This window comes from Calonectris borealis, chromosome Z, assembly GCF_964195595.1.
Source record: "Calonectris borealis chromosome Z, bCalBor7.hap1.2, whole genome shotgun sequence".
NCBI lineage: Eukaryota > Metazoa > Chordata > Aves > Procellariiformes > Procellariidae > Calonectris > Calonectris borealis.
In genome coordinates, this window is record NC_134352.1 from 83,923,777 (window position 1) to 83,935,810 (window position 12,034).

Sequence of the window (12,034 nt, forward strand, 5' to 3'; positions counted from 1 at the left end):
TTCACGCTGCCTTGAAGGGTTGCACTATTTCCAGAGCCGCTCCCATGCTGATCTATTCACGGCCAGCGCTAGGGCTCCTTTCACAAATAAAAATAGTCTCAGGAATGGCCCTCACCCTGGATTTTAAGATTGCGAGTTATTTTGGGTGAAGGCGAAGGTGAACAGTTTTACGGCTGATGTGAACGTGTCGTTTTTAAGGCTGTGAAATTTAGGGAAAGTCTTAGAAATCCGTTTTCAGAGGTCACCAGGACAAACCTCTCCTGCTGGGCGAGTGAATAGAAATGAGTTCATAATTACAGAGTATAGTAGGGACACGTTTGCTTTTTCACTGTTTTAATTGAGGTTTTTCAGAAAGGAAGAGAACTTAAAACAATACAGAAATGTCTTTTGTTCTTCCAGGGCCATTTACTGAGGGCTTTGCAGTGAGAGGAGAGGATGTTTATTAAAGAAAGCAACAATATCAAGACGTTATTTTAGTGCCGGAGTGCTGTTCCGAGCTGGAACAAAACGAAATGTTTTGGATGGACTGGGTACTTGCTGAAAACTAGCATTGAGCTACATGATTTGCAGTGCTTTTAGCGAACTAAACAAATGGTGTTGGAGCAGAAGAAGAAGGAATTGAAAAGGTTGAAACACCCTTTTCCTTCTCAGCACGATTTCCAAGTCAAATTAATTAGGTTTAACGTGGGTCTGAACCCATGGAGCAGCATCTGGAAATCAGGTTTTCATCCTCCTCCTTATGCTCCTGTCCCCTCTGTGCCCTCCTGGGAGCTGATGGGGGTTACTGGAGCCACCACGGAGACTCTCTTTGGGGGTGCAGAGGGAACATCCCAAACCCACCAGGGATGTCACGGCTGTCCAGGCTGAGCAGGGTGCAGGGGAGTTGAGCCATGGTGGGCTGTGAAGAGCTGCCGTTTGTGGGAGAGCTCTTCTCCTGAGCAAACTCAGGACCAATAATTTTTTTTCTTTTTAAGGACAAAAGTCAGTCTCTGGTGGTGTACTTGCCTGCAATGATGGGTGGCAATGCTAGCATCTAGCTAAATCATAGTGTTTAGAGTGCAGCAATGCAAAAAACTCTTCTAGACAGCTGAAAGCACCTAAGCAGAAATGCTGTTAAAGTAATAGTCGCTGTCCTGCTTAAGATTTAGAAACTTTGACAGGCTGCGTTCTCAGGAACAACCCCACTAAAGGTGCATCTCAGAAAGGAATCATAGACTATCTCGAGTTGGAAGGATCCCATAAGGATCATCGAGTCCAACTCCCTGCTCCTCGCAGGACTCCCTGAAACTAAAACATGTGACTAAAAAAGCTGCAGCGGCTGAAGCTGAGCATCCCAACAAGGTGAAGAGCTCCTTGTTGGAGTGCTGGTCCTTCACGATGAGGTTCCTCAAGGATTAAGTGTTCATATGCATGAAAGTCCCAAACAAACAGTCGGCACTTGCCCCTCCTGCCTGAGCAGAGCCGGCGGTCGCCGATGAGCAGGGCATCAGCCGAAGGGTTGGTTACAGGCAATTTAGAGACAGATCATCGTTTCTTTCGGTTTGATTGTCAGCCACATCACTGGGAGTTATTACACTAAATTAATTCTCCGAACTGCAGGTCCCCAGGGGAAAATATTGTCTTGGTGGTTTGTTCCTAAAAGGGCTCAGCTGGGTGATTGCGTTACTGCGGCTTAATGAATTGCGGCACGTGAGCTGGGCGGCAGTAATTGCCTGCGCGTGCCGCTGGCTGTGCGTGCAGAGTGTCTTGCGCTGCAACCCCTCCACCCAGCTGGGAGATAACTCGCCTTATCTTATGGTTGCCATGCCGTCCTGCGTCAGCAGAGGGGGAGGAGTTTTTCATTTGCAATTAGATGTGCTAGTGGTGTGCTGGAGCTGGTCAGGAGGTCAGTAAGAGCAGGAGGAGAGCTGTGCTGGGTCACACCAGACCACCTGGCTTGGTGACCAGCAATGGACACCAGGAAGAGAGTGAGAAGAACAGGCTATGCATGTAATGCTACTTCCCAGCAGTGCTCTCTTCTTAATGGTTGGACTTGATGATCCTAAGGTTCCTTTCCAACCGAAATGATTCTATGATTCTCCAGGAATTTACACTTTCAGGGTCTGCAGGACCACATTTGCTCAGCTTTGTGTTCAGTACCTCCTGATGGGTTTCCTTTCATGACTTTGGCAATGTGCTTTCTGAACCCTTGTAAAGTCCTGGTACTCACATCTCCTATAGCATAGCTCTATAGTTTAACTGTGCATTATGTGAAGAAATACCTCCTTTTGCTTGTTTGAACCATACTTCTTTTCATGTCATGAGAGTTAAAGTGCTCACGTGGCTGTGCCTGCTAAGTGCCTGTTGACCACTACCTTAGCTTTTCAGTTGTGTTCAGCAAAGTGGGAGTCAGCATTTAAAACAGATTTTGCCATTTTGAAAGCAAGACCATCAACAGAAGCATTCAGCAGTGCCTGCTCTGGGATCATAGAATCACAGAATGGTTTGGGTTGGAAGGGACCTTTAAAGGTCATCTAGTCCAACCTCCCTGCCATGGGCAGGGACATCTTCAACTACATCAGGTTGCTCAGAGCCCCGTCCAACCTGACCTTGAATGTTCCCAGGGATGGGGCATCTACCACCTCTCTGGGCAACCTGTGCCAGCGTTTCACCACCCTCACCATAAAAAATTTCTTCCTTCTGTCTAGTCTGAATCTCCCCTCTTTTAGTTTAAAACCATTCCCCCTTGTGCTATCACTGCAGGCCCTACTAAAAAGTCTGTCCCCATCTTTCTTCTAAGCCCCCTTTAAGTACTGAAAGGCTGCAATAAGGTCTTCCCAGAGCCTTCTCTTCTCCAGGCTGAACAACCCCGACTCTCTCAGCCTGTCCTCATAGCAGAGGTGTTCCAGACCTCAGATCATTTTTGTGGCCCTCCACCCGGGGCATCTTGATCATCTTGGTTGTATTGGTGTTGCTTTGGTAGCTGATGATGTGACTTTTTTACTCTTAACCAACCTGGCAGGAAAGTCCTCATCGCATGGGCAAGCGTAGGGTGCTGTTGAGTCAGCCAGCTGTAGGAAGAGCCACGGGGAAGCGATGCAAGAGCTGTCCCCAGGGAAGACAGCCAGAGATGAAACAACGCTGTGGCGTTTTGTTGTCCATCAACCTCAAAGTGCTTTTTGGCAGAGGGCTGCTCTCGGCAACCCCCCTTTCCCTGCGAGGAAACTGAGGCAGAAAGGAGGGAAGGGGCTGTGGTTGGACCTTCCCCCACCGCAGACCTTGCAGTGAACCCGTGGCCGCCAGATCCTTGTATGTGCGAACCCCGTCACCCATGAGACTGTCCTTCAAGGCTGCTCTTTCAGTGTCATGTAGTGCAAAACACAACCGTCTACGTGATGCTATTTCAGCCGGCCAGAATTGAGGGAAGGAAATATAGCGGCAGGTTCCTCTGCACTAGGAAACCGATCTGTTATTGAAATGGCTTTCTCTTTGGTGGAGTGTTTCCGGCATGGCTCCTCAGTACTGGAAATGGGTTTATCCATCTACACGTTGTTTTCCAGCACGAGTTCATGGAGGTGGTGTCAGCAGCTGGTTGCTGGAGTGAATATAAAGTGAAATAACTTGTTTCTTTCTCCTGCTTTCAGTCCTTGAATATAAATGTGCCGTTGCTGGTGATTGCTTGGAACGAGCACCGAGGGCTTTCTGCTGCCAGGTTGCTCTCCAAAGTTATTTGGCAACTGAACTGAGGGGTAAGGGCAAGCAGAGGTTGATGCTTTCGATGGGCAAAAAAAAGGTTTTGTGCCATCCCCTGTGTCACACGAATTCTTTCCAGGAGACCTGGCCCATTTGAAGAAGCCCAGCAGCACTTCAACAGTGTGGCCGCACAGTTTGGGTGGCGACTTCCAGTTTTTGGCCCCAGCAAGTAGCCACCCTCTCCGCAGGAGAGCATTTACCACCCGCTGCTTCTCCCCGCAAGCCCAAGTTGGGAACGTTGGCCCCGGAGACCTGGGAGGGAGCAACGTGCTGAAGCTCTGCAGGGCCTCCTGGCATGGTTAGTGCGTGAAGAAGTTGCCAGCTCGAGTTGTTTGGGCTCTTGTTGCAGAAACAATATTTCTGTCTGACCCCAGTTAGCAACTGATGTTTGCAAAATAAAGAAGTCAAGGCACTGGAAATACTTTCCATTCCCGCTCTTGTCTCAGCCCAAAATATTAGTATTAAAAATATTGCATCTATTATATGCAGCTAATATCTCTGCTGGCACGTAAATCACCCAGGGATTTTTCATCTCCATATTAAAAAAAAAAAGTTAACTACGCTCTATTTTTGGATATTTGTTAACTGTTCTGTTTCCATTTATTCCTACTAAAGCCACAGCAGTCTGTCTCCAAGGGACCATCTGTGGGAAAGAGAGTCCCTAGATTGATTCGGAAGGTGCCGGGGTCATTAACAGGCATGAAGGCACTGAGTATCTGCTCTTTCTCTGATAATGTCTTTATTTAGCGTGACAGCCTCCGGGGCACGCGTGGACAACAGGCTTCTTTATTTCATTTAAACTAACATTGCTCCATCCATTCCCAGCATTGTGCAGATGCTAGGGATCATCCCGATTTCCCGATTAAAGCTGGGGGTGCTGGTCCCCAAGCAGCTACGTGGCCCTGGAGCTGCAGAAGGTGACCCAGCTCTGTGCCTCCCCCTGAGCTGTGTGTTCCATTCCAAACGGATGAGTGGAAACTCATCCAAGAGAAAGTAAATTTTTGGAGTGGATCAGACCCCGGCACAGCTCGGCACGTCCATGTGAGCATTAAGGGTAGCATGAGAGAGGAGGCAGGAATGGGGTCAAGAGGAGACAACTCTTCTTTTGACAGTGGGTCAGACTTAGGTAAACATTTGGGAAACTGTTTAGGATTGTCACTGGGCTGCAATAAGTCGTCATCCAGATCGATCCTAGCTCCCAAAGCTCTACGCTAAAAGCTATAGCGTGCTGCATCATTTTTAAAGGTGTTTATTTAATGTGTTTGATAAAGGCTTCTGGCCCACATAAGTCCAAAGCATCTCTGCTCCTTGAGTTGGGGTTTTACCAGATCCCCGTGTCGGAAGTAATTGCTTGCTGTGGACTTTGGGTCAGCTCATGTGTCTGGACAGCTGTTAGAAGATCCTGTCAAATCTTGCCTTAGCTTCTACAGGAAAGACATTTATTTCTTCACTAGAAAGCACTGGTATAAATAGGAGATGGAAAAAACCTAGGATGTCTCCTTGCTTGCAGGTCAAAGAGTCACAGAGGTCTAAAGGAAGACAGCTGAACCAAAAGGCAGCAGGTGGGGGCTCATAGGTCCTATTTAGGATGTGTCTTGAGGGACAGGACCATGGAGGGATGGTGGTGGGCTGTGTCTGTGCATCTTGGCACAGGTTTAAAGCTTATATCTCTTGGAGGATTATCAGATCTCGGGATAACTGATCAGCCTTGGTGTATTTTTAAAGGAGGCAGCCTGGAGTCTGCGATATAAGCTCTTTTACTGCATAGTTGTAAAAGATGAATCTATATTCATTCAAGTCACATTCTTACCAGTAGTCCAGGATCTGTGTGTATTTGCGCTCAGTGGATTTTTGGGAAGCATCGTGTACCGTGGTTGTGTCTTTCAGGTTTAAACTATCTCAACTAAACTGGATTCAGTTCCTGGTCCCTGTATTTTCCTATGGTTTTCATGTAATTTTTGCAGTCATGTTTACCATATGCTAAGTATCCAAAAACATAATTCCAAGCAATGTAGCTTATGAAGAGAACCATTTCCAAGCGATTTCTACATGAAATCACTGCAGTGATTTCTACACCAGTCTGGGCCGTCAGCCTTGAAGTCCAGGGGGTGTCTTCCTAGCCCGTTGCCCGCTCTGTGCAACAAGGGCCTCCATCTGGACATTCCCTAATGATTTGTGGGAGATCCAGCAAAGCATTTAAAGAGCTGTTTTGGAGCTATCTCGCATGCCATCTGTACTTGGGATGTCTTTCCCAAGCTGGTGTTGCAAAACAGCTACTTAAATTCCTCCTGAAGATTCATTTCCATGAAGCTTAGAAGAGAATAGCTGACTCAGGCAGCCTGTGCGGCCAAGCGTTGCAGCATGTGAGGACTTTCATTGGACTTCAGCAGTAGGCGAGTTTGCTCTTCAATGCTTTGAGTCTGCTCTGATGGACTTTGTGCCGTGTCCTTTCAGCCCAGCAGCGCTGTCTCTGCTGCTGCAACACAGCCTGCAGACTGGGTGCTCATCCGGTGGTCCCGTGAGTGACGTGTCCATCACTGTGGTGGGAGAAGTAGTGGACACCAATGGTGTGAAGTGATGCTGCAAGAAGGCACAGGGAGAAATCGGGTCCGTTTCTGTGTTTGGAAAGGCCAAATCAGTCAGCATCCCATAGCCAAAGATTGTGCATCCCATGATGAACCGTGCTTTGTGTCAATCCTACACCTGTTTTTTAGATGCGTTATTGCGTGAGCACCTCGGGTGTCTCTGTGTGTGAAGCCCTTCAATCATAGAATCACAGAATGGTTTGGGTTGGAAGGGACCTTTAACGGTCATCTAGTCCAACCCCCCTGCGACGGGCTGGGACATCTTCAACTAGATCAGGTTGCTCAGAGCCCCATCCAACCTGACCTTGAATGTTTCCAGGGATGGGGCATCTACCACCTCTCTGGGCAACCTGTGCCAGTGTCTCACCACCCTTGTCATAAAAATCAATGCTACCCTGTTGGTTTATAGTGACTCTAGTTATGTTGTAAAGGCCAAAGGAAATCATCTTTAGCAAACAAAGACAGACGTGATGTCCAGGCCCAAAGGAGGGTTGTCAGCAGCAGCTGTACCCCAAGACCAAGATGGTGACAAGGGGAGTTGTTCCCAGGTAGGTGGCTCATCTGAGGGTTTCATAATGCTTTTCCCAGCAGCCAGATGCTGTGAGCCTCATCAAAAACATCTCTACCCTCATAGTGTTGTTTTTGTTGGCTGTGCTTGTCTTCTGGAGTTCATTGTATGTTTTCAAGGATGCGTACGTGTAAGACCTAAAGCACGCATCGTGTCTCAACTGTTCAAAGATGATTTGAGATCCTGATCACCACCATTCTGACAGGTGGATTTTCTACACTTCCAAAATGCCGTGTCCATCCAGACGCGTGGGCTGGGTCTAGTGATCGGGATAGACTTTAAACCTAGTGACAGAAAGGCATAAAAGAAGTGTGAATAATTTCATTTTTGTTTTCAGGAGTGAACATGACATCTTGTTCCCTTCTCATCTGAGAAAAATGCAAACAAAAATGAAACTGGAGCCAAACAAAACCAGTTTGAGAGAGAAAGCCAAAGGGAAAACACACAGAAGTCCTGTGTTCTTCATCCTTGGAGCTGGTGGTTGTTGCTTTCTGTGGGGTTTTGAGGTTTTTGATTAAATTGTGTGGAACCGTCAAGCTTATTTGAGTGTTTCCCACTCTCAGTCATAGCGAGGATAGAAAATGTCCGTGGCAGGACTGCGATGCTCCCTACACCAAAGCAATGCTGAGTTATCATTATACATGCGCGTAAAACGTCAGAGTGCCTTTGGAGGTAGGCTTGGTGAAGAATACTTTGGGGGGGAAATCAGGCCTCTAGAATAGAAATTCCTCCTCATTATATTAATAGCAACATTTCCATTGACCTCCCAGTGCAGGATTAGACTTCCAGGACCAGTTTTAGATGCTGTAGAATTCCACCAGCTCCTAACTGGATTCCTCCAGGCCTTCCAGTTTGGACCATGATGTCCCTTAGGTGTCCAAAGCCAGTGCCAATGGCAAACTCCTCCAGCAGCGCCCGCTCAGGGCTGCCAGTCCGGTTATTTGGGGAGCTGCATCCCCCACTCATGGGATCCAAGACTGCCACGTAATCTGCACGGCTGCTGGGGAGAGAGGGAGGATGTGGTGGTGGAACGCCCTTTTCAGGGCAGCTAGCTAGTACAGCCGTGAAGAACCCAGTTGCTATCGGTCTCTGTGAATTTAACTCTTTCAGTGGTGTCTCTAAGAGTTGTATTTAATTTCCCTCCCTCAATGGAAAAGTACTGTGGGATTTTCAAAAAGGAGGTGGCCCTTCATCCCATAGAGCCAGCCCCACCAGTCCTCCGTTCGCAGGCACAGTTGCTGCATGCCCTGGGGAGGTTTTACTCTTCCAGCCTTGGGGGGTGCCACTGATAAGTGGGATCTGGGATCCTCGTAGGAGTGGAAGATCCCAGAGAGTCCATTTCTGCAGCAAATCTTAATCTATCCCTTATAATGGCAATTGCTAATTAATTGCGGACATGTTAATAGCAAAGCTGACCATGAGATACTCCCAAGACTTAGCGTCATATTCCTGGGCCTGATCCTGGCACAGAGATGAGATCCTGCCTGGGCAGAAGAAAGGGTGGAGAGAAACTTTCTGTCTGCAGTGAGGACCGTTTTCATTCACCAGAAGGATGAAGGGGAAGCAGAAGGTTTGACCTTGGTCATGGCACCACTCGTTGTTCTCAACCACTTGCCTGAGTGGCTGCAAGTCCATATTGGTTGTTAACTGCTGGGTGGCCCTGGCCATGCCCACCAGGTATCAGGCTCTGCACGAAAGCAGGACAAAACCAGCATCCCTCCTCTGCGAGGAGCTTAGCGTGCCCAGGAGGGTTTGTCCCGTGGGAGAGTCGCCTGGGATTGAGGGCAAGCGTGGTGTCCAGGCAGGTTCTTCAAAGACAAGAGCCAGGGTGTCCAGAGCATCCAGTCCCTGAGCCCACGGACGGGATCTCACTCCGTCCGGCTGTACGGTATGCTCTGCACCATGGGCGAATGTCTCGAGTGCCAGTGGATGTAGCTCCTTACCTCTCGGTATTTGCAGGAATTTCCTAACCAAATCTCCATGCAACCACCAGGAGAATGTAACCCCGCGTTGTCCTCCGGCTCTCCGCATGCCAGACAAATGGTGGGGGCTCTCAGAGGACTTGTCTCGCTTGGGGGGATATGAGCAGGGCTGACGGGATGGAGCAACTGTGTTTTAGACCACAGCTGTCCACGTGTCTGGAGTTATTTTCCCCAGCCTTATGCCTTCCAGCCCCTTTCCTTGGGAGCAAACGATGTAGTAAAAACTTGCAGGAATCCCATATTTCTGAGCACGTAGGCTGGTAATCACCGAGACAGCTGAAGCCTTAGATTTGTTTGCGTAGGCTCCTCTGACAGAGCAGACATTTGTCAGATCTAAATTCTGTTGAAAGGTATCTCATTTAGTTAATTAAATAAAAAAATCGGTGGAGAAATGATAGCACAAGCAATACCATCCTATTTCCAGCTTGGCAACCCTGACTGTCTCCCCTTGGTTTTTAGTTCTTCTGCAGTTTCTTTGTAACTCCGAACGTCTCTTAAAGTTTCCACGTTGACTGATGGCCAAATCCCTGGTCCCACTGAAGTCAGGGGGAGTTTTGAGCTGGATCAGAATTTGGCCTTTGAAGTGAAAATAGTTATTTAACATTAAACAGAGGCAGGAGGTAAGAGACTGGTGTGCTCTCTTGTAGCTGAAGCAGGGTCCCCCACAGGCACCATGTCCTTACAGCAAAGGGTGGGCAGAGAGGGACAGAAGGATTTCCCAGTAGCTGCGGCATTTTTTGGGGGTGAATTCTTCCTTTTCTCAGAGATGTTGCTATGTGATTCGAGCTTCAGCTGTTCCGCCCTTTGGCATCGCAAGCCTAAAACCCTGAGCTGGGAGGTGCCTTTGGGTTCCTACGTGGTCTGGTTCCCTAAGCTTGGCAGGTCACCCTAGGCCACCATCTCGGCTTTCCTGCCTTAGAGGAAGCACGAGGTTGTTTCCATCAACTCAACCCTCAGTGGATGCACGTGGTGGGGTGCCCTGCTCCTCATCTTGCCCCTTCCCGGGACTCTCTGTGTTCCCAGCACCTTGGTCACACCTGAGAGCAGGGATGGGTTATCCCAACCTCCCGGGCTTTGCGATGTGGTGCAGTCAAAAAAGTTTTAAGATCTTGGCCCTGTTCTCCTTGCTTTGGCTCCTCTTTGCTGCAGAGTCCTATTTCTTCTTGGCTTTTCTTCTTCTCTGGGGTGTTGGGAAGATAAAAGCACACAACGAGTCTTTGCCTGAGTGCTGGATTATCGTCTAGACCCCTGCCTGCTGCCAAGTCACGGACGTTGCTTCTTGTTTGCCATTCTCCTTCCTTTGCCTTTTATTTCTTGCAATTTTTTTTTTCCTAGCTTGTTTAACTCTGGTGTTTTCCATCCTGTGGTCAGTGACTGCAGAGCTTCGGTTTGTGTTTGCTCTGCCCCTTGCCATGGGGATATTGCCTTTTAGTGTCTTCCACGGGGATGGAGCTGCCTGTCCTCTCCCGGTTCTATTGCAAAAGCCCCAAACCGAACATCATCTTGCACATTCCACGTTGGCTTAAGTGTTTTTTTGTAATCTTAAACCTTTTTTTTTTTTTTTTCTTTCACAGCCCTTAAACAGAAACTGTTTGGTTTATAATACCATTATGTCTTTAGGAAAAAAATGTCCCTGCGTGCATTTCTTGCAGGAATTTATAGCAGAGGTTGGTTCCCAGCTCATTTCCAGGCGTTTTGCCTTATCTCTGCTTAAATTAAAGCTGTGTCTGTGTGCAACTTTTGTCATTTCTGTGCAATATTTGCAGCTTAAATACGGTAGCAGTCTGTCTGGCTAATAACCCAAGAATAAAAGTGCACCCAAACAGTTAAACTCAGATGTTTGAGGCGAGAGAAGAGCAAAACCACAGAAAGCAAATGCTGAATTATATCAGCAAAACTCTTGCACACTGAAGCATGTGAGGGCTCAGCACTAGATAAGGGTTTTAACTAACTTTTATTTTGATATTCCCCTTTTAATAAGCGTTGCTCTTTACAAAGCGGTTTATGTGATTGCGTTACTGAGAGGAAACAAAGAAATGCCAGGAAAACTTGATGTGGAGAATCTGTACTCATAAAATGCTTGTAAGCTCCAGCAAACAGGAAAGCTTCCCCCATCTCCTCTTTTTTTTTTATAATTCCCTGCCATTCAGCTTGCAAAAAAAAAAAAAAAAAAAAAACAATCCACATTGAATATCTCAGAAAACCGGATCCGGTGGTCTGAGACTAAACACAAATTCCTTCCACTGCCACCACGAACAAGCCTCTTCGTCCTGCGTTCGCCAAACACGAGCCCTCGCTCTTTATGGTTAAGAGCCAGTTGGCCTCGGAAAATAGGTTTTAACTCCTGGGGGTGCCAAGGAATACAGATTTGATGGGCAGATGGCTTTGGCAGGCAGGGTTGGAGACTGTTTAGCCGCTGACCATTGAAATGTATTTGTGAATGGCCCCTTCCTTCGTCCGAGCGCCCTTAGCCGAGCGGTGCAGATGATGAAAATAAAATTAATTGCTATGCGACGGGTTTTAAATAAATGCTGCTATTTATCCGAATGGAGGCGGGAATTTGGGGTAAGGGATGAGGCTGAGCAAGGGGATTATAACAGCTACAAAACCAGTACGGATGCAGACCGGTGTGGTCACCGCAGTGCTCACAGTTGTTTCCTTGTTTCGGGGGACGATGCTGCGGAGATATCCCTTGTGAGCTTCCAGCGCTGCTCCCAGCAGCCTTGTAAGGAGCTGAGCATTAAAACATCCCGCGTGGTCTCGGAGCCAACACTGAGCGTTAAAAAGGCAGCGGGCAGGCAGGGAGCTGCCGTCATGCTTAGGACTAACCCTGCAGAGTCCCAAGCAAAGGCAGCCAATACCGGGACCGTCTCCATCTTAATTGCATCCTTGATGCTGGCATGCCGGCTTTGCTGGGGAGAGCCATGCTGCAGCCCGTGTGGAAACCTGAATTGTCTGAGGCTGCCAAAGCGTTTCTTCCATTCAACCGTTGGTTTTTTGGGGACCTGCCATCTTGGCTACTGGTTATGGCCAGCACACAGGGGCTTGCTCACCCTTTCTGAGCTGCTGTAGTTTCTCGAGCAAACCATTTGCGGGCAAGTCCTCCTCTTCGTGCCTGTTGAATTTCCACGTTATCCGCTTGGAGCCATATTTCCCCAGCCTGCTAT

The 12,034-nt window shown here is 48.0% G+C and overlaps 1 protein-coding gene across 4 annotated transcripts in view; it reads left to right on the plus strand.

Annotated features, from left to right (window-relative positions):
• Positions 1-12,034, plus strand: part of LOC142075272 (CBP80/20-dependent translation initiation factor-like) — a 143,757-nt gene that overhangs the window by 90,789 nt on the left and 40,934 nt on the right. The window lies entirely within an intron of this gene.